At 44.7% G+C, this 23,054-nt stretch overlaps 1 long non-coding RNA gene across 1 annotated transcript; it reads left to right on the top strand.

Moving 5' to 3' along the window:
* Positions 1 to 206: 206 nt before the first annotated feature.
* On the top strand, positions 207 to 21,667 carry LOC132809307 (uncharacterized). Its single transcript, XR_009642254.1, has 3 exons — positions 207 to 288; positions 17,699 to 17,805; positions 20,990 to 21,667. It is a non-coding gene; the product is annotated as an uncharacterized LOC132809307 (long non-coding RNA).
* The last annotated feature ends 1,387 nt before the right edge of the window (positions 21,668 to 23,054 follow it).

The following is a 23,054-nucleotide window of genomic DNA, read 5'->3' as shown; positions in this document are numbered from 1 at the left end:
GTGTCAAAGATCGGCCCTGTGCAGTCACATGAAGTCCCAAGATGGAAACTGATAGAAACCCACGTAGATTTCCCCCTGAATTGACTGCTGACCTCCACAAGGTGTAATGTGTCCGGTCATCCTGGGCCAGGAGGAGGGGATGGCGTGAGTTTCTAACCTGATCTGACAGTGACGGATTTTATAAACTTGTATTACAGGTGGACATTCAGATGGTAACCTCAGTCATTGTAACACCAAACTCTGACAGAATTATACAATTCATCAGGACCAGGATATTTGCATTTAGTTGTGAGTATTGTGTTCCAACTCATTCCTATTTGATGCATAAAAGTTCTCCTTTGAATCAAACCATCCTGTCAATAGATCTCCCTCCAAGTCTTTCATATATGTCTTGTCAACAGTTTATGATGAGCTGATGAGTGTAAGGTTGATTATTCTAATGTATAATTTCTGTAAACCCCTCTGTAACAGGGCAGCCACAATTTCCTCTGCTACAAGGAGAACAACCTCAGTTTCTCCAAACCCCTGATTCCCCAATGTCTGTTTGCTCTCTATAAGGTACACATCAGGATTGTGTTGGAACATTCTCCACTTGCCTGCATCAGTGCAGTTCCTAACAATATTAAAGAAAGTGAACATCCTCCAGGACAAAGCACTGTGCCTGAGTGGTGTCCCATCCACCACCTTCAGCAATCCCTCTCCCCACCCCCGGGGTACAGTGGCATCACTGTGTAAAAGGGAAAGGCAGCATTGTCCTCCCAGACCAGAGGGCTGCTCTCTCATTAGGGAGAAATGTCTGGTGGTAGGTTTAACCTGAAGGTTACCCAGCCCAGGCAAGGGGAGAGGTTGTCAAGGAGAGTCCATCTATTGTAGTTGGATATTCTTGATATGTACCATTAACACCCATGTCCCTTCAACTAAAATCCCCCATTCCTTGTACCATCCTGGTAAATCTCCTGTGTCCCCTCTCAGGGTACCTGCCATCCTTCCCAATGTGTGGGTGATCTCTGGTTTGCACAGACCCAGCTGCTCTGTGTTCCTGTGGGTGATATCGTCATAGAACAAGAGTTGCACTAAGCCTCACTGTCTGTCAGGGTGGGAGACAAATCCTGAAAACATTTGAGATATATTTAGTATACACTTGCGATGCCATGATAGATTAGACTTTTCCACAAGTACTGGAAAATAGATCAGGATAGTTTGGTGTTAGTTTTCTTTCTCACAGATGGATCACCAGAGCGTTTTTTCTGTTCTGTATACAGCTGAGATGTTTATTATAGAAATATGACAGGCTCCATTGGACATCAGGTCAGAAAAGGTGATACTAGAATAGACGGCACATGGTTGGTCGATGTTTTTGGTAGGTAAGTGAGTTGGAGAGTTTTAAGATGAAATTCAGAAGCTCAGCTCAGGAATCAGAAAGGGCCATCATCAAGTGAGAAATAAAAATTGGGCGTCCTGGAGGCTGGAAATAAAGAAAGGCACATATCGCAAAGTTTTGAGAGAGGGGAGGGGATTGGAGATAGGGAGGATAATGAAGCTGGAGGATATGAAATTTGGAAAGTATTCTGAGGACGGAGGATGTTACAGAGATAGGTATTTATGATAAAAATTTTTGGGTTTTGAGGCTGGAGAGGAATTATTGAGATATGGAAGAGTTGTAAGGCTGGATGAGGTGGCATTGACAGGGAAAGTACCGAGCACACAGGAATTTACAGAGGTAGCGAGGGTTAGAGACATAAAGTTATACAGCACTGACACAGGCCCTGTGGTCCAACCAGTCCATGTTGACCATAGTTTTGAACTGAACTAATCGCATCTGCCTCCACTTGTAATCCTTTTGTTCTTAATGCATTTATAAAAACCCTTTGGATTATCCTTAACCCTATTCGCCAAAGCTGTGTCCTGTCCCCTTTTGACCTCCTGATTCCCCTCTTCAGTATACTCCTACTGCCCTTATACTCGAAGGATGTTTTGTATTGGAATAAATGCAAAATATTACATCTTGATAAAAGAAGGCAGGATTTACACTCACTAAAAGTCAGGCCATGAGAAGTGATATAGAACAGAGACATCGGTGTTCAGATTTTTGAAGTATGTGTCACATGTAGACAGGGTGGTTAAAAAGGTGTTTAGCACATTTATCTTCATTGCTCAGACCTCAGAGTATAGGAGTTGGGACGGGATGTTGAGGTTGTACAGGATGTTGGGGAGGCCTCATCTGGAATACTGTGCCCAGTTCTGGTTGTGCTGTTATGGGAAGGGTTTTTTTTTTTGTAGATATTTTTATTGAAATTTAACATTTTTGCAAATTTACAAAAATAAACAAAACTCTCAAATACAAACATTTATGTACAATTAAATCATATATACAATAGTCATAATTTAACAAAGAAAAGAGAAAGAAAGAAAACAAAAAAAGAAAAAAAAGAAACGAAAAAAGAAAAAAAAATCACAACTTTCTACTAATCTAACCTATAACTAACCAGAGTGTATACCTAAGTCTCTTACATGCTCGGAATGTATAAACATCAAATATAATAAAACCCGTATTCGCGCAGGATTCCTCTCCCAAGGGGCCCCGGAGCAGCCCGGTCTGAAATCTTCACTAAATAAAAGCCCTTGTTAGGATAGCCGAAATATCTGCATTTATATAATTCAAAAAGGGCTGCCATATTTTATAAAAAAATTCAGTCTTTCGGTGCACCATATTTGTGAGGAAGTCAAGGGGGATATATTCCATAATTAATCTGTGCCAATTTGAAAGTCCAGGGGGGCCCTCAGCCACCCAGTTCACCAAAATATTTTTCCTTGCACAGAAAGAGAGAATAGAAAATAGTCTCTTCCCATGCATATCCAGAGATGAGAGGTTCGAAAAGCCCAAAAGGAGAGATACAGGGTCCACCCTAATTTCCGTTCCTAAAATTTCTGCCAGGGTATTTGCCACTTTAGTCCAGTATCTGCGGATTTTCTGACAAGTCCACAGACAATGTACAAGAGTACCCACCTCTATTTTGCATTTAGGACACATTGGAGATGCTCCTGCCTTAAATTTTGCCAGTCGAGCCGGAGCTATATGGGCCCTATGAAGTATCTTTAGTTGGATAGCCTGAGTTCTGTTACAGATAGCAATTCTTCTAGCATTTTCCCAAATGTCATTCCACATATCCTCAGAGATTTCTAGCCCCAAGTCCTGCTCCCATGTTTTAAGCAGGTCATCCATGTCTCCTGAGACTCCATCATGTAGCAAATGGTATATAGTACTAACGGAGGATGCCCCCGCTGGTCGTAAGACATTACGTTCTCTGTCTGATTTATAAAGACTATCTATTAATGTAGTCTTCCTCTGTATATAATCTCGAACTTGGAAGTATCGAAAGAGATCCCCATTAGGTATTCCGAATTTCAGACGCAGCTGCTCAAAGGACATCAGGATCCCATCTTTAAATAGGTCCCCTAAGCATGAGATGCCCCTGGATCTCCAGAGTTTAAAGGTGGCATCTGTAATCCCCGGTTGGAATCCCCATGCGCCTACTATTAGTGCATGGGGGGATGTTTTATGTGAGTTACCCTCATTTTGCCGCATTATATTCCAGGCCTTAATTGTGTTTAATATTATGGGATTTTTACAGTGGTCTGTAATGATTTTCCTCTTATCTGAAAATAAAAGGTTAATAAGTGGGTATTTTACTTGGGAGGCTTCGATATCCAGCCAAATTGATTGTGGATCAGATGAAACCCAATCAGCTATGTAACTTAGTAGGGAGCTTAACTGATATTTCCTAAAGTCTGGGAAGTCCAGTCCTCCCCTTGCCTGTGGAAGCTGATGCTTCTTCAGCTTAATAAGGGGCCGTCTATGGTTCCAAATAAAGGAGCCCAACCAGCCATATAATTTACGTAGGGATAGCCTTGGCAGCATCAGCGGGAGCATTCTCATAGGATATAAGAGACGGGGCAGAACATTCATTTTAATTAATGCTATTCTCCCTAGCCAGGAAATCGGAAGGTCTCTCCATCGCTGGAGGTCCTGCCTTATCCTTTCCATTAATTGTACAAAATTAGCCCTATACAGCTGATCAAATACTGGCGTGATAAAAATACCTAAATATAAGAAGCCCTCCAGGGACCAACGGAAGGGAAAAGGGGATCCGTCCATTAAGTGGCGTATCATAGCCAGACCACCCATTGGCATGGCTTCCGATTTTGAAAAATTAATTTTATAGCCTGAGAATGCATTAAATGTATTAATAACTTGAATTAGACGAGGCACTGACATTAAAGGATTACTGAGGAATAAGAGAACGTCATCTGCATAGAGGGTAATTTTGTGTTTACCTGTACCAATCCTCGGGGCCGTTATATTAGGATCAGTCCGGATGGCTTCTGCTAATGGTTCGATTATCAGCGTAAACAACAATGGTGAGAGAGGACATCCTTGACGGCAGCCCCTACCCACACTGAAGCCATCCGATCTTAACCCATTAGTAATAACAGCTGCTTTGGGGTCATTATACAATGTTGAAACCCATTTGGTAAACACCTGTCCAACGCCAAACCTTTCCAATGTGTAAAATAAATATGACCATTCAACCCTATCAAATGCCTTTTCCACATCCAATGAAATTACTACTCCTGGTATCTTTCCCTGATGACAGGCTTGGATCATATTCAAGACCCTTCTGATATTATTGGATGATCTGTGGCCCTTAATAAATCCCGTCTGGTCCTCCTTTATAATATATGGCAGTACCCTTTCTAGTCTTAGTGCTAACATTTTTGAGAGAATTTTAAAGTCTACATTTAGTAAGGATATTGGTCTGTAAGATGCACAATCTTCTGGGTCTTTTCCTTTTTTGAGGATAAGAGAAATATTTGCTTCTTTCAGTGTGGGCGGGAGACAGACCTGACTATGCGCAAAATTATACATATCCATAAGTGGGTCAACCAATATTCCTGTAAATTCTTTATAGAATTCAGCTTGAAAACCATCCGGGCCCGGTGCTTTTCCGCTCTGAAGTTGCCTAATTGCCTCAAGTATTTCTTGGACTGTTAAAGGGGTATTTAGGGCCGACACCTGTTCCGGAGTCAGGCCCGGGAAGGTCAAATTTTTTAAAAATGACTGCATCCTCCTAATCCTATCTTCACAGTCCTGCGATCTATATAGTTCAGAATAAAATTCTTTAAAGGTCGCATTGATCTTTTTATGATCATGAGTCAGGGTACCTGTACTTTCCTTGATGGTCGGAATAGTTTGAGGGGCTTTCTTTTTCTTTGCAAGAAATGCTAAGTATCTACCCGGTTTGTCGCCATATTCATATAATCTTTGTTTCGCAAATAATATTTCCCTTTTAGCCGTTTGAGTAAGCGCGGTGTTTAAAGCTGTCCTAAGAGCTTGTAATCCTCTGCAATTTTGTGATAGAAGGTCTATCAGCGTATGCTGTTTCGGCTGCTTTTAGGCGAGCTTCGAGCAGACGCTGTTGCTTTCCCTTCATTTTCCTCTGGGTCGCTGAATAGGAGATGATCAAACCTCGTGCATAAGCTTTGATGGTCTCCCACATCATTGACGGATTGCTAGCCGTACCAGTATTAATTTCTAAAAAAGTTTTAAGTTCTTGGGAGAAGTACTTTAAAAATTTGCTATATTTTATCAGGAAGGGGTCCATACGCCAATGCCGAGCAGATGTCCCATTGTTCTTTACCTTAGTTTCCATGTATACAGCGGCATGGTCAGAGATTGCTATAGTACCTATTTTACAGGTTGCTATAGAGTTTAGAAAAATCGATGGGGCAAAAAACATATCAATTCTTGTGTGACATTTATGTGGATTAGAGTAGAAAGAAAAATCTCTACCCTGTGGATGGAGACATCTCCATACATCTACCAATCCTAATTCTTTATTCAGGTCCGCCAGTTGTCTAGATCTGGGAGATACTCCAGCGGCACTCTTGGGAATCCTGTCTATTTCCGGATCCATAATACAATTAAAGTCTCTCCCTATAATTGTATGACGGGCACCAAAGGCCATCAGTTTTGAAAAAGCTTCCGTTATGAATTTAAAGGGGTGTGCCGGGGGGCAGTATACATTTAAGATCCCATATTCCTCTCCATTTATGAGGGCTTTAATCAAAATATATCGTCCAGATTCATCTTTTATCTGATTTAGAATTTTCAAAGGGAAGTTCTTCCGGACAAGGATAACGATTCCCCTGCTTTTTGAATTAAAAGAGGAAAAAAAAGGCCTGATCAAATCCGCCCTGTCGTAATTTTAAGTGTTCTTTATCCGACAGGTGTGTCTCCTGTAGGAGAGCTATATCAACTCTCTCCTTCTTAAGATTTGATAATATTTTCTTCCTTTTAACTGGCGAATTACTCCCCCTGACATTTCAGGTGCACCACTTAACCGACTGTTCAGCCATAATCATCTGGACAGATCCGAGACCCCTCGGGAGGGGAAACCCTATCTAGGACATCCCGAGCATGGAGCATACAAGATTTACAAAAGTAAAGATTCTCTGATACACTCAAAACAATATAACAAAAAACTCTTTCTAAGTATAAAAAATATAAAACATTCCGAATTGGAGATTTTCTCCCTTGTTCCCAGGAAGCGTCACTTCCTCTCCCACAGTCCATCTTACCCTCTTCCAACCAGTGCCCCACCCTTGACCCAGGTGTTCCTCAATAAAATGAGGAGAATTCAAATATAATATAAAGCTAGAGGTAACAGTGAACACCCCACCCCCACCCACACCCACATCTAAATATATTTGGGAATATTAATACCATATATAACTATAAGATTACAATCTCAACATGTAATACTTAAATATAATACCACAAAATAACAGGGGAAAGAAAAACAACCCCGCTCCTAAAAACAGAAGTAAAATAGAATAAGGTAACCACCTCTCCCCATCAACATTAACCAAACGCCCCTATATATATATATATATATATATATATATACACACACACACACACACACACACACACACACACACACACACACACACACACACACACACACACATACACACATAGGGGGAAAGATAAGAAAAGATGAAGTGATGTAAACCAAAATAATGGGAAAGGCAGACCAGCGTCCACAATCTCTTACAGTTTATTTAAGAGAGTCCAAGAATTCCTGAGCCTTCTCCGGTGATCCGAAGTTCTATATGGATCCTTCGTGGCTAAGGCGTAGCGTCGCTGGATATCGTAAGAAGTACTGGATATTTAAGTCCCTTAAACGCTTCTTCCCCTCATCGAATGCCTTCCTCTTTCGGACCAAAGCTGGGGAGAAGTCCTGGAACAGCATGATCCTGGATCCTTTGTGGGTCATAGCTTGGGGATCTTTTCCCAGATTTCTTGAGGCTTCCAGGAGCATCTGCCTCTCCCTATAGCTCTGCAGCTGGAACAGGACCGGGTGTGGGCGCTGGGTTGAGCCAGGCCCACGTACTGTGACCCGGTAGGCCCATTCTACCCCTACCTGGCCTGATCCATTATGCAGATTTAAAAGTTGTGGCAGCCAATGCTCTAAGAATGCTGTCAGCTGACCTCCCTCTTCCTGCTCGGGCTGGCCCAACAACCGAATATTTTTTTCTACGACATCGATTTTCGAGGTCATCAATGTGGTTTTCTAGGTTCTGGACTCGATTCTCGAGAAAGCGGATGTGGTCGGCTGTTGATTTTATCCCAGTCTCTGAGGCTGCGGCCTTCGACTCCACCTTTCTGACTCGGCACTCCAATTCCTGAATGGTTCTGCCCTGCTTCTGCAGCTCGGCTGATAGTGCTTCTCTGCTCTGCCGAGACTCATCGATAAAAGCATCAATCTTCGCCTCCCACCTGGCAAACATCTCCTCAAAGCTCATCTTCATTGGAAAAATCTCCTGAAGCAGCTGAAGACACCTTTGTTGCAGATGAAGAGGGAGAGGGTGGGGGAGGGGTCCCTGCTTTCTTAGAGCCGCCTGTTCCCTTCCCTTTACTCATTTTCCAGCTAGTATTAGACTATTTAAATGTACTAATAGGTAACTATTTAAGGTTAACAACTATTATAAATGGTTTAGTGAGTGTGGTGGGGGTGGATAGCCCACTTTTGGGAAGGGTATTTTTAAACTGGAGCGGGTTCAGAAGAGTTTTACCAGTGGGTTAATGGGAATGGATGGTTTGAATTTTAAGCAGAGTCTGGATAGGCTGTGACTTCTTTCACCAGAGCATAGGAGGCTGAGGGGTGACATTATTAGAGATTTAGTCTTCAGGATTTTATATCAGTAATGTGAACAACAGGTGCCCTTTCCAGGAGGGATTGCGATTCAAGACTGGGTACAGACATTTTAAAGTGAGAGGAGGAAAGCTTTAAAACGACGTTTGGGATTTTATTTTTGCATAGAAAGTGGTTCACGTGTGGAATATATTTGCAGAGGTAGCTGTGAATGCAATTACAATTTCAGGGTGGCACAGTGGCTCAATGGCTAGCAGGGCTGCCTCACAGCACCAGGGACACAGGTTCAATTCCTGTATTAGGTGGCTGTCCATGTGGAGTTTGGATATTCCTCCCCGTGTCAGCGTGGGTTCCTCCAGGTGCTCCCCTTTCTTCCCACAAACCACAGATATACAGAGTAGGTGAACTGGCCGTGCTAAATTGCCCATCGTGTTCAGGGATGATTGGGTTTAGTGAATTAGTCAGGGGTATATGTAGAGTAAAAAGGGTAGGGGAATGGGATTCTAAGAGGGAAAACATGTGGACCCATATATCGATAGAGAACTAGAAAGAGATTAGGGCTCCTCAAAAGATCAGCAACGTGGCCTATGTGTGGAGCTGTCGGTAATACGGTGGGGGTGGGGTGGGGGAGAGACTAAACGAGTAGTTGGCATCATTGTTTACTGTGGAGAAGGACATGGGAGTTATAGAATGTCGGGAAATAGATGGTGACACCTTGACAATGTCCATATTACACAAAAGGTGGTACTGGATACCTTGAAACGCATAAAGGTGGATAAATGCCCAGGATCTGATCAGGTGTACCCTAAAATTCTGTAGGAAGCTAGGGAAGTGATTGCTGGGCCCCTTGCTGAGAGTTTTGTATTATTGATAGTCACAGCTGAGGAGCCAGGAGACTGGGGGTTGGTTAATGGGGTGCTCCTGTTTAAGGAAGGCGGTTTGGACAAGCCCGGGAACTACAGACGCGTGACCCTGACGTCGGTGCTAGACAAGTTGTTGGAGGGAACCCTGAGGGCCAGCATTTACACGTATTTAGAAAAGCAAGGACAGATCAAGATTGATGAAATTGATGCGCTGGAAATTTTGGAAAACATCAAGATTGATATGTCCCCATGGCCAGACCAGATTTATCCTCGGCTGCTCCAGGAAGCGAGAAAGGAGGTTGCTAAGCCGCTGGCGAGGACGTTTGCCTCCTCACTCTACAGGAGTCGTACCGGAGAATTAGAAGGAGGCGAATGTTGTTCCTCTTTTCAAGAAGGGAAATAGGGAAATTGGTGGCAATTACATCTGTTAGCAAAGTTGTGGAAATAATTCTGAGGGATAGAATTTATGACAGTTTGTCAAAGCATAGTGTGATTATTGAGTTCTTTGAGGAGGTATCAAGACAGGTCGATGACTGTAGAGCAGTGGATGTGTTATAAATGGATTTCAGCAAGGCATTTGTTAGGGTTCCCCATGGTAGGTTCATCCATAAAGTCAGGAAGTATGGGACACACGGAGATTTGGCTATCCGGACTCAGAATTGGCTGGCTGACAGAAGGCAGAGAGTGGTTGTCGATGGAAAGTATTCTGTCTGGAGGATAGTGTTGAGTGGGGTCCCGCAGAGCTCTGTTCTTGGGTCTCTGTAGGATTTATAAATGACTTGGATGAGGAGGTTGATGGTTGGGTTAGTAAATTTGCCGATGACACAAAGATTGGAAGTGTCGTTGATAATATAGAGGGCTACTGCAGGCTGCAGTGTAACATAGACAGGATGCAGAGCTGGGCTGAGAAATGGCAGATGGAGTTCAACCTGGATAAATGGGAACTTGAATGCTGAATATAGGATTAAAGACAGGATTCTTGGCAGTGTGGAGGAACAGAGGGATCTGGGTGTGCAAGTACATAAATCCCTCAAAGTTGCCAACCAAGTGGATAGGGTTGTTAATAAAGCAAATGTTTTTTTTTGGCTTTCATTATCAGGGGATAGAGTTTAAAAGCCATGAGGTTTTTCTACAGCTCTACAAGTCACAGGTGAGACCACACTTGGAATTTTGTGTCCAGTCCTGGTCTCACTACTATAGGAAATGTACAGAGGCTTTGGAGAGGGTGCAAAAAGGTTTACTAGCATGCTTCCTGGACTGGAGGGCTTCCTGTAAGAAGAAAGTTTGAATAAGCTCAGACTTTTCTCTCTGGAGAAAAAGAGGAAGAGAGGAGACCTCATACAGGTGTACAGAGACTTTTCCCCAGGGCAGGATTGACTTGTTTGAGAAGTCATACTATGAAGATATTAGGAGGAAGGTATTCAGGACACGTCCGAGGTAGGTTTTTTACACAGAGTTGTGAATGCATGGAATGCGTTACCAGTGGTGGTGGTGGCAGCGAAGTCATTGGGGACAAGACATGCACATAGATAGCAGTGAGTTGAGGGGTGCGTAGGTTAAGTTACTGTGTTTTACATTAGGATTAAATCTCGGTATAACATCGTGGACGTAAGGGCCTGTTCTGTGCTGTACTTGTCTATGTTGTGTGATTAGGGATAGTCGGCATGGCTTTGTGTGTGGGAAATCACGTGTCTCGTACTTGATTGAGCTGTTTTTGAAGAATTAACAGAGGATTGAAGAGGGCAGAGTGGTAGATGTGATCTCTATGGACTTCAGTAAGGCTTTTGGTAAGGTTCCCCATGGGAGATTGATTAGCAAGGTGAGATCTCACAGAATACAGGGAGAACTAGCCATTTGGATACAGAACAGGCTCAAAGTTAGAAGACAGAGGGTGGTGGTGGAAGATTGTTTTTGGACTGGAGGCCTGTGATCAGTGAAGTGCCACAAGGATCGGTGCTGGGCCCTCTGCTTTTTGTGATTTATATCAATGATTTGGATGTGAACATAGTAGGTATAGTTAGTAAGTTGGCAGATGAAACCAAAATTGTATGCGTAGCGGACAATGGAGTATATTACCTCGGATTACAATGGGATCTTGATCAGATGGGCAAATGGGCTGAGGAGTGGCAGATGGAGTTTAATTTAGATAAATGCAAGGTGCTGCATTTTGGAAAAGCAAAGCTTAGCAGGACTGATACACATCATGGTTAGGCCTGGGGAGTGTTGCTGAACAAAGAGACCTTGCAGTGCAGATTCATAATTCCTCGAAAGTAGAGGCACAGGTAGATCGTGCACTTGAAGAAGTGTTGAGATGGACACACCAAGCACTACTGATGCTGCCTGACCTGAACACAATGACCAGGATGGATAAGATGTGGGCATTGCTGGAAGTCCGAGTCTATACAATGTGGACCTGGGGAAGTGCAGCAGGTCAGGCAGTATCAGAGGAGCAGGAAAGTTGATGTTTTGGGTCGGGACCCTTTGTCAGTCCTGATGAATAATCCTGACCCAGAACGTCAGCTTTCCAACCCCATCGTATTCATGCTGGTCATCAAATACCTATTTATTCTCGTCCCATGTTCTGGCACTCAGCATGTAATCGATATTGTAGAGCTTGGTGTGATCATCTCAACACTACTTCAAAGCTGCAATGTTTCCTGCATCTGTCACCATTTCCGGGGCTGCCAGACCCACTGAGGATCTCCAGCAGGTTTTGTTTTAATTGTGGATTTCCACCATTTTGCTGAGGCACTTCGAGTCAGAGAGTTATCCAGCACGGAAACAGGCCCTTCAGTCCAACTCATCCATGTCGACCAGATATCCTAACCTGATCCAGCTCCATTTGGGAGAGTTGGCCTATATCACCCATGAACACTTTCTGTTCATGTCCCCCTCCAGTCGCCTTTTAAATTTAATTTGGCCTGTGTTCATCATTCCTAAAGCATCTCATTCCATACGCTCACCAACCTCTGAGCGAACCGTTTGGCCCTCAGGTCCATTTGAAACCTTTCCCCTCTCACCTAAAAACCCAATGCCCTATAGTTTTGAACTCCCTGACACTGGGTAGAAACAAAGACCTTGGCTATTCACCCTGTCTGTGCTTCTCCGTAAGGTAACCCGTCAGTCTCTGACGCTCTGGGGAAAAAGCCCCAGCTTATTCAGCCTTTCCCTTTAACTCCACAGTCCGAACAATAACCTTGCAGATATTTTGTGAAACCCTCCTCAAGTTTTGTGAAACAGAGTCATAGAGATGTACAGAATGGAAACAGACCCTCTGTCCTAATTGTCCATGCCAACCAGCTCATTTATACATGTACCAAGCAAGTTGTCCCTACGGTCCCCTTGAAGTCTTTCCCCTCTCACGTAAACCTATGCCCTCTGCTTTTGGACTCCCCTATCCTGGGAATAAAGAAACTGACCCGTCACCCTGTTGTTGCTCCTCACAACTTTATAAAGATGTATAAAGCCATCCCACGCATCTCCTGCTCCAGGGAAAATAGCCTCAGCCCCTCCCTATGGTTCAAATGTTCCAATACTGGAAACACCCTTGCAGATCTTTGCTGAACTTGTTCAGGTTTCCCAACATCTTTCCTGTTGCAGGGAGACCAGAATGGAAAGCAGTCTGGGGATTCCAAAAGTGGCCGAGCTAATATACTGTCCAACCGAACCATGATCTCCCAACTCCTATCCTCAATGTACTGCCCAATAATAGCTAGCATACCAAACACCACCTTCACCGACCTGTCTACCTTCAACCCCACTTACACTGTGCAGTGAGTTAATAATTCCTTATATTTGTTTGTGCACACTTCCCAGGAACTTGTCATGATGAGGTTGAGTCCTATTGTGGTAACATTTTTCTGAAATCAGGGAGAATAGAATTGAATGTAGTATTCTAAAACTGGCCTCACCAATGCCCAGTACAGCCACAACTTCAGCTAACTCCTATACTCAGTGACCAAATCCCTACAGTGTGGAAGCAGGCCATTTGGCCCATAAGACTATGCCAACCATCTGAACTTGTGTATTTCCCCTATCCATGCCCCTCATGATTTTGCAAACCTTGATAAGGTCACTCATCAGTCTCTGACGCTCCAGGGAACACAGCCTACTCAACTTCTCCCGGTAGCTCGAATCCTCCAGTCCTGGCAACATCCTTGAAATTCTTTTCTGACCCCTTTCAAGTTTCACAATATTGTTTTGATAGGAAGGCAACCAGAATTGTATGGACTATTCCAATAGTGGCCTAAGCAATGTCCCGTGCACCGCAATATGATCTCCTAACTCCTGTACTCAATGCTCTGGCCAATAAGGAAAATCATACCAAACGCTGCCTTCACTATTCTATCTACCTGCGACTCCACTTTCAAGAAGCTATGAATCTGCACTCCGAGGTGTCTTTGTTCAGCAATGCCACCCCATGCCTGCTTATGTGTCTGCCCAAACGCCTCAAAAACGTTGTGATTGTTTCTGCTTTTACCATCTTCCAGGAGAGTACATTCTAGTCAACTACCACCTTCTGCTTAAGAAACTTGTCTGACATATCTCCCTTTAAACCTGCACAGATATTGTTGGAAATGCCCAGCAGGTCATGCAGCATCTGTGAAGAAAAATCAGTTACTGTTTCGGGACTGGTCACCCTTCCTCAGAAACGTTAACTCTAATTTCTTTTCACAGATGCTGCTGGACCTGCTGAGCTGTTTCAGAAACTTCTGTTTCTCTTCCTGGTTTACAGCATCTGCAGTTGTTTTGGTTTTCATTCCTTTAAACTGCCTCCTCTCCTCTTAAATGTGTGGCTCTAGAATTTGTGACTTCCACCTTGGAGAAAAGATTCACATTATTCACTCTGTCTGTGCCTCTCGGGTTACCCCCCAGCTACTGACTTGCCAAAGATAAAAATCCAAGTTTTTCCAACCTCTCCCAATCCAGACAACATCCTGGTAAACCTGTTTTCACCCTCCCCAAAGCCTCCAAATCCCTTTGAAGTCTTTCCCCTCTCATGTTAAACCTATGCTCTCTACTCTTAGATTCCCATATCCTGGGGTAAAAAAGAAACCATGACTAGTCACCCTATCGTTGCTCCTCATAATTTTATAAAGTTCTACAATGCCACCTCAAGCGTCCAGTGATCCAGGGAAAATAGCCTCAGCCTATTCAGCCTCTCCCGATGGTTCTAATTTTCCAATACTCGCAACACCCTTGTAAATCTTTTCCGAATTCTTTCAAGTTTCCCAACATCCACCCTATAGCAGGGAGACTGGAATTGAAAGCACTAAGGAAAATCCAAAAGTGACCGAGCCAATAAACTGTGCAACCGAAACATGATCTCCCAACTCCTATCCTCAGTGCTCTGCCCAATAACAGCTAGCATACGGCACACCACCTTCACCGACCTGTCTACCTTCAACCCCACTTTCAAGGAACTATCAACTCATACTGCACGGTCTGTTTATTTATCAACATTTCCCAGGAACTTGTCATTGAGGTTGAGTTTATTGTGGTAACATCTTTCTGAAATCAGGGAGACTAGAATTGAATGTAGTATTCTAAAATTGTCCTCACCAATGCCCTATACAGCCGCAACATGACCTCCTAACTTCTATACTCAGTGACAGAATCCCTACAGTGTGAAAACAGGCCATTCGGCCCATGAGACCATACCAATCAACGGAACAGCATCCCACCCTAACCATGTAACCTCTCATTTGCCACAGCGAATCCACCTTATCTGCAAGAGTTTGGATTGAGGGAGGAAACCAGAGCACCCAGAGGAAGGCCACGCAGACACACACTGGGAGAATATGCGAACACCACACAGACAGTGGAATTAAGCCCGGTCCATTTATTAATCAGTGCTCTGACCAATAATGGTCACCATCCCAAATGCCAACAAATGATCTCCCTGAAACGCTACTTGGCAGGAACTATGCAGTTGTTCTGAGTCCTTCAGAGGGATTGAAGGGGATGGAGAGAAAACAGCAACAGGGTTGAATTTTGATCTGTAAAAATTCTCTCCATCTTCCCCCTCTCTGCCTGTCTCCCCTGTCTGTTTGTTCCCCCGTCTCCCCCTGTCTGTCTGTCCCCCATCTGTCTGTCTGCCCCCTCCCCGCGCCTATCCCCGTTGCTTCCTCTGTCCCCACTGTCTGTTCCCCATCTCTCTCTTCCCCCTTCTCTGTGCCATCCCTCTCTATCCCGCCAGCCTCTCTGTCTCCCCACCCTCTGCCACCCCATCCCTGCCTTCCCTCATCTCCCTATTCCCTAGGTCTGTACTCCCCCACCACAGGGAAAAGACCTTGTCTATTTAACCTACCCATGTCCGGCGTGATTTTATAAATCTCTATAAGGTCACCCCTCAGCCTCCGACACTCCAGGTAAAACTCCTGGCAACATCCTTGTAATACCTTTCTGACCATTTCAAGTTTGAGAACATACTTCTGATCGGAAGACCAGAATTGCATGGAATATTCCAAAAGCTGCCTAATCAATGTCCTGTCCAGCCACATTATGACCTCCCGACCCCTATACTAAACACTCTGACCAATAAAGGCAAGCAGACCAACTGCCGCCTTCACTATCTTATCTACCTGCGACTTTACTTTCAAGGAACTATGAAGCTGCAGAACAAGGTCTCTTTGTTTAGCAGCACTCCTCAGGAACTTACTATTAACTCTATACGTCCCGCTAAGGTTTGCTTTTCCAAAATGCAGCACCTCACATTTTTTTCTAAACTGAACTCCTCAGCCCATTTGCCCATGTGATCCACGTGCCTCGTACTCTGAGGTAATCTTTTTCACTGTCCACTCCAACTCCAATTTTGGTGTCATCTGCAAACTTCCTAACAATACCTCTTATGTTCACATCCAAGTCAATGATATAAATGACAAAAAGTAGTGGATCCAGCACCGATCCTTGTGACACTCCACTGGTCACAGGCCTCCAGCCTGAAAAGCACCCCTCAACCACCGTCCTCCTCCTTCGACCTTTGAGCCAGATCTGTATCCAAATGGCTAGTTCTCCCTGTATTCCATGAAATCTAACCTTGCTAACCAGTCTCCCATCGGGAATCTTGTCAAACGCCTGACTGAAGGCCATGTAGATCATGACCACAGCTCTGCCCTCATCAATCATTTTTGTTACTTCTTCAAAAACTGACTCAAGTTCATGAGATGTGATGTCTCACAAACAAAGCTGTTAATAATATACAGGACTTAACTCTATACACTGGGGTCTGCGTCACCAAGTTATGGGTGTTCATATTCTGGATAAAGTTCACATACACCAGCTTTGTGTTAGTGACTGTGTTGATTCTTGTTAATATCACCAACACCGGTGAGTTCCTTTGGAAAGGCAGTCCCTATATCCCTAACCCACTCCCAACTGCTCTGTCTCCTCCATCCCCACCATAGACAGTAAATGGGAGGAGCTCATGGAGTTTCCATGTGCGTGAGATTGAGAACATCTTCCCTTCTTTCCACTGGCCCACCAAAAAAATGGTGGTAGTGTCCTTGCCTCTGGACCAGGAGGATCTGGTTCAGAGTTGAGTAACACCATCTTTGAAGAGGATGATTAGAAAACGTGCCCAAGCCACCAGGCCATACTGTCTCCCAGCTGTCCCTGCCTGAGCCTCCAAACAGAACCTTCCTGTAGTTTCTCTCCTGTCAGCCTCTCCCATTGCTCAGTTTGTCCAGGATCCCCTCCTGCAGCTGCACTGCTCCTGTCCCTCACTGACCTGTCCATTCCCCGTGTCCCTCCTCGTTCATTCATTGTTTACAATCCCATTGTCCCAGTCCTCCAGCCCCGCCTCCTCCACTCTATTGGGCAGCAGCTGCTGTCAATCACCCGGGCTCCTGTGTGATCTCGAGCATGTGCTATCGGAGGGGAGACCAATGCACAGGCGCAGTGCTGGGCAATTGGCCACAGCGCGGGTCAGTGCCAGGGAGGGAGGCTATGGGTGTGTGGGATTAATCTATCATTGGCAGCTCCTTATCTTCCTCCTCTGGGAACAGGACCCGGGGAATAGCCCCGCTCCTGGTATCCTGTTGAGTGGTCAAAGTATGAATGGGGGAGGATTTTGCAGAAAGTTATCAGAACACATTTTGTGAAAATTCAGGATTGTTATGGAAAGGGACAAGGATGGGCCTGCAATGCGAGTTCTAACTTGCTTCATTTCAGTTCAACCAGATATGATTTTGCCAGTGTGCAGGATGCAGTGTGTGCAGGATGGTTCTCATCAGAGGGTGGAGGTGGGGAATATAAATGAGAGGTTCCAGATTGATTTTTCCCCAATGTGATTCCGACCAGGAAGGAAACCTGGGGACCTGGGGGCAGGATTCACCAACACCCGGGAGGCTCAGAGTCAGAATCATTGATTTGGTTCTTAGTCTGCAGACAAGAGCTAGGTAACTGAATTCAAGGAGAGGAGAGAGATTGTGAAAACTGGGTGTGGAGGGAAGGAGTGAGGAGATTGGTTTGGTCTTCAGTTAACAAGAGAGAGAAATTGTGAGACTGAGATTTAAAGCTTTGGGGGGAGAACAAGGAAACTACAATTTAATACTATCATTATCTTATAAAGTTCCGTCCTGTATTAACAGTGGTGAGTTGTTTTCTCTGTTGTAGGGCACTGAAAGGGTGGATTTGTGGATGAAAAATTCAAATTGAGCTTCATGTTCAGACCTGATGGTTACTGATCCGAATATCATTGGTCTTTTCATCTGGAAGGAAAGGTGTGTATTCTGTCCGTGGATAATATTTCAAATGTCAATGCGTCTGGAAAAATTACTGCGACACAGCCAAGTCCATGTTAGCAAAGTTTGTAGCTTTGAATGGAGGCTGTTTATCAGGATTATCTCCATGGCAACGGCAGTTTATAAAGTCTAGTCCATTTCAGCACATTGTTTTAACATCGCACCCCTCCCCCCTCCCCCACACTCCCCCGTGGCTCACTTCAGTACCTGACAGGCGCTTCAGTTTCAGTGGGATTGTCTGTCAGGGTTCTGATGTGGAGGAGACGGTGTTGGAGTGGGGTAGACAAAGTTATAAATCTCACAGCACCAGATTATAATCCAACAGGTTTTTTTTTGGAAGCACCAGCTTTCCGAGCACGGCGTAATTTTTAACTTTATCAGGTCTATCTCTACGATGACAGAATTCTTCAGTTAAGTACTCCAATAATTCGTGGGCGGCACGGTGGCACAGTGGTTAGCACTACTGCTTTACAGCGCCAGAGTCCCGGGTTCAATTTCCTCCTCTGGCGACTCTGTGCCTTAGGTGAAGGGGTAAATGCAGGAGAATGTTTCTGGGTGCGTTACGCTTTGGTGGGTCGGTGTGGACTTGTTGGGCCGAAGGGCCTGTTTCCACACTGTAAGTAATCTAATCTAATTACAGAGGCCACATCTTCCCCTCTAGCAGTATCAACTGCTATTCTGGCTCTCGGGTAAGCTACTCTTCACTTTTTATCCCCAATCCCATCTAGCTTTCTGTTGATCTTTAAAGTTTTTCTAATCTCCTAGTTTCTCGCTGATCATTGCCAATTTGTATGCCTTCTATTACAATTTGATAGACTCCCTTATTTCTTTAGCCACTCATAGAAGATTACTCCTTTTCCTACAGTCCTTCCTTTTCACTGATATAAACTTTTGCTAAACACTTTGAAAAATTGCTTTGATATTTCTCCACTGGCCGTCAACTACCCCATCGTAAACTCTTTGCTTCCAGTTTACATTAGCCAACTCCTGTCTCATCCTATTGTAGTCTCCTTTGATTAAGCACAGGATCTTGGGACTGGATTTAATCTTCCCGCTTTTCCATCTGTATTCTAAATTCATCCTTACTTATCACAAGTCCTTTATCAGATTACAAGGTGAGGGGATGTTTCCTGGGTGTTTTGGTTTTCATTATCAGTGACCTTAACTTTATAATAAAGTACAGGATAGATATTCACAACAGAGTATTCTGAAATGATTAGATTAGATTACTTACAGTGTGGAAACAGGCCCTTCGGCCCAACAAGTCCACACCGACCCGCCGAAGCGCAACCCACCCATACCCCCACATTCACCCCTTACCTAACACTACGGGCAATTTAGCATGGCCAATTCACCTGACCCACACATCTTTGGACTGTGGGAGGAAACCGGAGCACCCGGAGGAAACCCACGCAGACACGGGGAGAACGTGCAAACTCCACACAGTCAGTCGCCTGAGTCGGGAATTGAACCCGGGTCTCTGGCGCTGTGAGGCAGCAGTGCTAACCACGGTGCCACTGTGCCACCGTGCCGCCCACAAGACCGTTCTGGACGGTGTGAATGTACTACACAGTCTAAAATCATAAATCATGTCTCCCCTGAGGTTAAAATTGCAAAACCATTATCTCCTACATGCTTCCTCACTGTCTAAGTTTGGAACACTTATCCACCTGATTATCCTGCATTTTCCGAAAATCTCCTTTGGTGAAGTGGGTGAGTTTTGGATTCAGCTTTCCAGTTATTACCGTAAGAAGATGAGCACTGGGCACAGGAGAGGCAATGTAGCCTTTCGATGATGACTGAGCTCACCTCGGTCCCAACTGGATTTTCCCACCTGCTCTCTCTCACCCTTCAACTCATTACAAATTCAACATCAATATCTCTTCATTAAATGTGCTCATTGTCCTGGCATCCATCGCATTTTCAATAGGGAATTCCACAGATTCACAGCTCATTGAGACAAGTACATTCTTCTTCCTGAGAATAGAATAGAGTCCCTATTGTACAGAAACAGGGTATTCATCCATCGAGTCCACACCAGCCCTATGATGAGCATCCCATTCAGACCCACCCATTCCCTGTGACCCTGCATTTCCCATGGTTAATGGCCTAACCGGCACATACATGGGCACTGTGGGCAATTTAGTTTGGCCAATTCACCTAACCTGCACATATTTGGACTGTGGGAGGAAACTGGAGCACCCAGAGGAAACCCACGCAGACATGGGGAGAATGTGTAACCTCCACACAGTCACCTAAGGCTGGAATCAAACCCGGCTCCCTGACGCTGTGAGGTAGCAGTGCTAACCACTGAGCCACCTCTGCTTAAAATCTGCTCCCCCTTATTAACCTCCCCGCCCTGCAATTGGCTGAATCTGTGTTCTTTACATCAGAAATCAGGTTGTGGAAGCAGGTGTCTCAGTAAAACCCAGTGACAGCCCATATGTCCTGTGTGTCTGAATGGGGATCCTATACACAACACCTTCCACCCCACATATTTCATTCACTTTCCAGAGACACGGCTCCAGTGGCTTCAATGGGACTACAACTCCCACAATCCCTGAGGCGGGGACCACACGTGTGTGGGGAAGCCTGGCACTGTAAATGTACAGAATGTGGGCCGATTTTGGAGCATGTGCTTTGGGGTAACTAGCGGAAAGTACTTCACACTGTGATTGGCTGGAGGAGGAACGTATCGGTTGGGGGGCGGGAGGTCAAAGTGTCATTCCACCCATGTGGGGCCAAAGGCCATCCCTAACTCGTCATAACACTGGGCATCGACCAATGGGAAACAAAGAAGGATCTGACCCATTCTCCCAGACTGAATGTTCCTCTTCTGTCCAGGATCTGCTACCTCCCTTTCTGTTTCCTTTTGTTTCATTCTGCTGTTACATTATTGACTTGCGGTAACTGAAGGGAAAGGAAATGAACCCAGAAAGGGTGCAGAGTCTAACCAGGACAGGAAGTGGTGGCATGGATCTGTTTATCAGCAACTCCATGAGAATGGGGGTGGGTACATTAGTGGGTAGCAGAGTCAGAATGGTGGGAGAGAGTAAGTGGGCTGGAGGGTTACAGCTTTGCAGAAAGAAAGGGGAAAAGATAAGACAGAGAAACTAGAATTGTCTGCTCTGAATTTCTAACCTGTACATATTCCTTTATACAGGGCGCTAGATGGTGAAGATTTGCAGACTGAAATCTCAAACTCATGTGCAATTTGTGATTATGTTAACCAGCATTTGAAAAACCAAAGATAGAGAATCACTCGGCCAAAATCCAGCAACACTCTCCCTCCCAGCATTGTCGGTCTGTGAATGGTACCAGACAACAGCTCACTACCATATTCTCAAGGGTAACAAGATGGGGAATAAATGCTGGCTGAGCCAGTGATGCCCATATCCTGGAAATGGTTTCTATCTCTAGTTGCTGAAACCCAGTTGATGTTACTGCAGGATGAAGAGGGATGCTGAGTGTATCCTCCAGGAGGCAGCACCATCACATTACCCCGCCTACACCCACACAGTAACACAGCAACATCACTGGGACAAAAGGCAGTGAAACCAAAGGAGGACTTAGATATAGTTCTTCGAGGTAAAGTCATGACAGGGGATTGGAGCACAGCAGGAACAGGAGACTGAGCTGGATGGTCAGCTGTTTCCCATTGAATGGTGGGGCAGGATTGAAAGGCCGAATGGTCTCCTCCTGCTGCTATCTCCCAGGTTTGTACATAGCCATGGAGCCCGGGTAGGAAGAAGTAGGCAGGGAATATCCAGGAGATTGCACTTCCACATAAGTTTTCAGTGAGGGATGGTTTGATGGATTTTATTTAACATTTATCTTTAACACAAGGTTTGAGAATTTTGTTTTTAAAATGTTGTCAAAGTTTTTGCACAGCAAATAAAATTAAAGAAAATAAATTAAACTGTCTGAATATAACAGATTTAAAACTTTCAACCTCTGTAAAACAAAATTTTGTCTATTCACTTTTCAGCTACTCAAGCTCCATGGAAATATTCCCTCCCTGTATTAACCTTTGGTTTGATTTAACTGTTTTTCAGATCTCGTTCTGTGAGCTGTGATGCATTCTTTTTCCCCATTTCTCTGACACAGAAATATTATCACAGCAACCTTCCCACCATCAAAATCATCATTACGCCATTTTGCTTTTGGTTAACATATAATCACCAACAGTGCAAAAGTGAGGACCGCAGATGCTGGAAACCAGAGCCTGAATTAGAGTGGTGCTGGAAAAGGGCTTTTGCCACAATGTTGCTTTTCCGGCTCCTGACCTGCTGTGCTTTTCCAGCACCACTCTAATCTCGACATCTAATCACCAGCAGTAAACCATTTGTGTAACCAATTGAATATTTCCAAACAAAGCCCATTACGGGCCAAGCAAACCTTTACAAGTGACCGAGTGAGAAGGGACTAAATCAAAGTAGAGTTGTGGGGAGGGGGCAGCGGTGGGGATAAAGCACTATATCCCCTTCAGTGCCCACCTCTATCTAAAGGCATCAAGAGCATTGATACACACCACATACTCCTCCTCCAAGGACACCCTGCTGTGTCGCCTTTTTCCTCAATCATATAATAGAATCCTGACAGTGTGGAAGGAGAGCATTGGCCCGTCAAAACCCCACCAACTACCCGAAGAACATACGACCCACTGCACTCCATCCCTGAAATACTGCATTTCCCAAGGCTGATCTACCTAGTCTGCACAATCCTGGATATTGTGGACAAGGTAGCACGACCGATCCACGTAACCTGCACATTTTTGGGCTGTGGGAGGAAACCAGAGCACCTGGAGGGGGACCCACACTATCATGGAGAGAATGGGGGAACTCCACATTGACCAAGACTGGACTCCAACCTAGTACCTAGTGCTGTGAAGCAGCCGTGCTGTAATCACAATTTAAATCAAAACAGATGATCCCTGCTCATTGTCCCATTGATATTTGTAGAGACATCCTGCCCAGAGAGACATCCTGAGGTTTAGAAAGTGGCAATGTAAGTTCAATCAACTCCAGCCCAGTTAATGTGGTTAACAACAACAACATCAATACTCCAACAGTGTCATCATGTACAAGGTCCACTCCTGACTCTGATGGACAGTAACATCAGAATCAGAGTCCTGCAGGTGGATGACCACTCTCCTGTGAGCACTCACTGGTCTCTCAATTGTGTTGAAGACGCAGCAAATCCCTTGTCACACAGAGGGGTGAACAGCT

The sequence above is a fragment of the Hemiscyllium ocellatum genome, unplaced genomic scaffold, assembly GCF_020745735.1.
Source record: "Hemiscyllium ocellatum isolate sHemOce1 unplaced genomic scaffold, sHemOce1.pat.X.cur. scaffold_103_pat_ctg1, whole genome shotgun sequence".
Classification (NCBI taxonomy): domain Eukaryota; kingdom Metazoa; phylum Chordata; class Chondrichthyes; order Orectolobiformes; family Hemiscylliidae; genus Hemiscyllium; species Hemiscyllium ocellatum.
Note: the sequence above shows the minus strand (reverse complement) of the source record. Positions and strands in the feature narration are given on the sequence as shown.